The following is a 5,593-nucleotide window of genomic DNA, read 5'->3' on the forward strand; positions in this document are numbered from 1 at the left end:
TTCTTATAGTTTTCATGAGGGACCTTTTGTATCCTGCCAGTTCCATGACTTCCACATTTGTTTTTCTTTCAGTCCATGATATTTTTAGCATCCTTCTGAGGAACCACATTTCAGCAGCTTCTAATCTCTTCTCTGTATCTTTGTTCAGTGTCCAGACCATACATATGATTTCAAGGTGTTAATTTTAGTGACATTTGTTATGTTCCTGTTTGTGAATATGGACTTCATTTTATTGAAAGTATCCTTGGACATTGCAATTATTTTCATTATTTCTGTGTCACTCTTTGCATTTGATGTTATAGTATATCCAAAATATTTGAAGCTTTTGACTTGTTTTATTCTCACATCCTTGCCGGTTATGCTGCATGTGGGTGTAATTGATTGTTTTGAGATAACCATGCACTCTGTTTTCTTTGCATTTAACTGCAAGCCTTTTTCTTCACTCTCGTCTACTGTTGACAAATTTTAAGTTTGGCATGCCATAGGTTTTTTCTTTGCAAAATGGTACCTATAGTAGGTTGCAATTACTTGCTATAGGAGCAGTGTCCATACAGGACTGTTCTGACCAGCCATTGTTCCTTAGATTGGAGTCATCTGCCTGGCCAGATTGAGTGTTGCACCATTAAATTACTTTCTAAATATATTGGACTGATGAAGTTATTAGAACAAAAATTTAGTAGAAATATACACTTAATTTTGACCATTGGTAATGGTTAGATACTATATAAAAGCATTGTGTTAAAGTAATGTTGTAGTCTTAGGAATTGGAGCATTTTGGTGAAGGTTTTTGTGACATAAAATGGTGGATGTTTCCCTATGAAAAACTTTGAGTGAAATTTATGTTGGTGTAAGGTTGCTGGGACAAGTTCTTTCCAGGTTTTTGCTATTTTCAGTTTGAATTAATTTCTATTGTAGTAACAAGAATGACTGGTAATTGAGATTAAATGAAGATATTTATTTCAAAGTAATTATGAATTGTTTATGTAACTGTGGTTATGAGAAAGGAAAAGATACTGTTCATAATTATACAAAAGCACAGTGTGAACAGTATTTGATATTCAGAAACAAACAGTTTGTGTATGTTTATATTACATGTCAGCTGCTCACCCTTTATTGGAAAACTTGATGTACAAATGTTTATTTCTGAAGGTTGTTTTCCAGACTAACTACACATCACATTATTTAATGAAATTGGTAACTTTAAACTTAATCAGAGTGATGTGTTACTAACACAATTAGTTGTTTCTGTTGAAATATAAGAGAAGTTATAACTTTGAGATAACATGTCACTGTCAAGAGAAAAGCAACTGTTTACCTTCATGTACTTTGAGCAGCCTTACGTTAGTCTATCACAAACAACAGGTAATTGACATTAAACATCAGGTAGCTGGAGTGAAAGCACCTTAATAAGTTTCTCAGCTACTTGTTATCTAAAAACTGCACATATACCAAAATAATTGAAAATGTTTGAAAGATGCTAATGCCAGAATGGATGTTGAATATTGCATACTTACAACTATATTCCTTGTGCATGTCACAAATGTTATTTGAACACAGATTTAGGAACAGAAGAGGTGTGGTATTACATGCATAAGATAATCAGTGTAATTCAATGTAAAAACAGGTTTTATACCTTGTTCAACATTAAATAATACAGTTATTGAGTTGTAAGTGTGAAACATAATGCAATATAATTTAAGCTTAACTCAGAATTAAAGTAGCCCGTATGTGCAGTGGTAGTTACCAGCCAACTGCCTTTCCTTTAATCAACAGTTGAGAACTAGGAATGATAGCAGTTGGTCATTTTAGCTTTTCAGTAACTCAAAAACAAATGTAACACCCAAAGTTGTAAAATAACATTGAGTACAATATAGTAGACATTCAGAAACCTCTTTCATAATAGTACAGGCACCCAAATTATTTAATTCAAAACAAATGCCATCCAATCAAGAATACATACATCAAAAAAGCATTGAGAAAAGATTTTGATAATAACCCTGAAATAAAAATAAAAATAAATTATTTAAGTTCATTTCATTGGCAATACTCGTAAAGAACATGTGAAAAATGTTAAATAAAAAGTTAACTATAACAATTACGATAAGAAAATTCCATCCCGGTATAGAACTCTGCCATTGTGGGTTATAATCCTGAAACCCATATACCATAGAAAGTAGGAAAAACAAAGAAAAGCTACATAGAATAAAGTTCAGGTAGATTTTACAGTAAATATGAACAACCCATCAACACAACAGTTACAAATAGGATCCAGTACAGAACTTTTGTAAGGCATGAGTGTTGGAGAAATTTAACTTTGAATGTACTGCCATCTAGTTGTCTATTAAACTGCTTTAAATAAAATGGTATGTTTTTGCACTTGTATGGAAAAAAAGGACTGCAGGAAGCAAATTATTAAGTTTTTCTGTCATGATTCAATTTTCTGACCAACATTATGATTTTTCATTATTTAGTAATAGTATCTCTGTTTCTAGTAAAATATTGATTAAAATTTCCAATGTATGTTGTTAGAAAAAATCGACAATACTTATTTCCAGAATCAGTTTATTTTTTTTGTAGTCATTTGTTGACTGATACTATGTGCAGTAAAAGATGGCTTACAAAAAAGCAGAGAATATTAAATGAGTAATTTTCCTACACGTGTAGATGGCAACTTAATCAGTGATGTTGAGAAAACCCATATCATTTCTTAACCTCAAAATTACAAGAACCGACACACAATTCAAAACAGAAATCCAATCAAAAAAATCACCCATACTGGACTATACATTCCTTGGGACTCAGCACATGAAACAAAACAAAACTCAACATACTAAGAAACCAAACAAACACAGCCATAAAACTATGCTCACCAGATAAAATTAATGATGAATTAGACAAAATAAAACAATACTTCATCAACATCATTAAGTTTCCTCCACAAACCGTAGAAAACATTATACGCACACACCTAGACAGAAAGCAAAATCAACCAACAAAAGTAAATATATCTCACGAATCAAAAAATCACGAAACCATATACTGCTGTATACCATATATTCCTGACATCAGCAAACAAATAACCAACATTTGGCAAAAATTAGTAACAAAATATGACATTCCAGTTAATACCAAATTTATTCAAAAACCCGCACAAAACTGAAGTCTATACTATGTAAAACTACACTGACAAACACCACACCAACATTATTTATAAAATACAATGTGATAACTGCACGACTCTATATTGAGAAACAAGTAGAAAATGGAAACCAGATTCAAAGAACATAAAAGTCACCTTCACACGCTTTCAACACTGCAAGTCAAATAAACACAACATAACCATAGAAAACACTCAAATACTAAATAAAGAAACAAACATAAACAAATGCAAAATTAAAGAAGTTACTTACTTATACAACAACTTAAACCTAAAATAAACCAATATAAAGGAACGCTTTATACCTATATTAATATAATAAAAAATAAATAAAATTATATATTCAAACATCTAATACCGCCCTCTACATTCCCGACACTCAGTTACACAACCCCTTCCAAAACATTGGTCAGCTTCCTGGTCAGTTACTTTTCTTTTCTTTCTTTTGTGAACCTGATGAATGACCTTGAAGGTCAAAAAGCGTTGTTCGCTTTTCTACGTAAAAATATTTTCTCAACCCAAACGAAATGCTTTTGCATATATAGATGGCAACTTAGGTTAGAAGAACTTCATTTGAATATAGCTACAGCACTTATTAACCCACCACCACCAAATTACTTATTTTTGTTTATAGTAATAAAATTTACCTTGTTAACATTGAATTTTTCAGCTTCTTTTTGTTAAAAAAAAATTCATTCCATTCCAGTTGTTGCACATATTTTATGAGCGTCATTGGCATTTATAAATTAGGGGTAAAGTTGAGTATGTTTTTCCTATGGATACACAAACCCTTTTAATTACATGAAGAATACTTCCTGCTGTGTTTACAGTAAAATAAATTAGGGTAAAGTGAGAATATTTTTCCAATGTACATTTTACAAACCCTTTTAATTAAATGTGAAAGAATATTTACTGCTGTTTACAGTGAATTAAATTAAGAATTAAATTGAGAATGTTTTTCCTATGGATACACAAACCCTTTTGGTATTCAAGTAGAGAAAACTTCCTGCTGTGTTTTACAGTAAATTAAATTAGGGTAAAGTGAGAATGTTTTCCCTATGGATACACAAACCCTTTAAATTACATGAAGAATACTTCCTGCTGTGTTTACAGTAAAATTAAAGTGCTGGGGTAAAGAGTGCTAGGAATGTTTTCCTATGGATACACAAACCCTTTTAATTACATGAAGAAGAATACTTCCATAACAATATTTTACATAAGATTAAATTAAGAAATTAAAGGAAAGTGAGAATGTTTTTCCTATGGATACACAAACCCTTTTAATTACATGAAGAATACTTCCTGCTGTGTTTACAGTAAATTAAATTAGAGTAAAGTGAGAATGTTTTTCCTATGGATACACAAACCCTTTTAGAATTACATGGAAAATAAAATTCCTGCCTGTGTTTACAGTGAATTCCTGTAACATTAAATTAAATTAAAGTGAGGAATGTTTTCCTATGGATACACAAACCCTTTTAATTACATGAAGAATACTTCCTGCTGTATTTACAGTAAATTAAATTAGAGTAAAGTGAGAATGTTTTTCCTATGGTTACACAAACTCCTTTAATTACATGAAGAATACTTCCACTGCTGGTATTTACAGTTAAATTAAATTGGGGTAAAGTGAAGAATGTTTTTCCTATGGATACACAAACCCTTTTAATTACATGAAGAATACTTTTATCCTGTGTTTTTGGATACAATTAAATTAGGTGTAAAAAAATGAGGAATGTTTTCCTATGGATACACAAACCCTTAATTACATTACATGAAGAATACTTCCTGCTGTGTTTACAGTAAATTAATTTAGGGTAAAGTGAGAATGTTTTTCCTATGGATACACAAACCCTTTTAATTACATGTGAAGAATACTTCCTGCTGTGTTTACAGTAAATTAAATTAGAGTAAAGAAATTGAGAATGTTTTCCCTATGGATACACAAACCCTTTTAATTACATGAAGAATACTTCCTGCTGTGTTTGTATGCAGAATTAAATTAGGGTAAAGTGAGAATGTTTTCCTATGGATACACAAACCCTTTTTATTACATGAAGAATACTTCCTGCTGTATTTACAGTAAATTAAATTAGGGTAAAGTGGAGAATGTTTTTCCTATGGATACACAAACCTTTTAATTATGGAAGAAATACTTCCCAAATTGTGTTTACAGTAAATTAAATTTAAAGTGAGAATGTTTTTCCTATGGATACACAAACCCTTTTAATTACATGAAGAATACTTCCTGCTGTGTTTACAGTAAATTAAATTAGGGTAAAGTGAGAATGTTTTCCTATGGATACACAAACCCTTTTAATTACATGAAGAATACCTTGCTGTATTTACAGTAAATTAAATTAGAGTAAAGTGAGAATGTTTTTCCTATGGATACACAAACCCTTTAATTACATGAAGAATACTTCCTGCTGTGTT

This window comes from Tachypleus tridentatus, chromosome 1, assembly GCF_004210375.1.
Source record: "Tachypleus tridentatus isolate NWPU-2018 chromosome 1, ASM421037v1, whole genome shotgun sequence".
Classification (NCBI taxonomy): domain Eukaryota; kingdom Metazoa; phylum Arthropoda; class Merostomata; order Xiphosura; family Limulidae; genus Tachypleus; species Tachypleus tridentatus.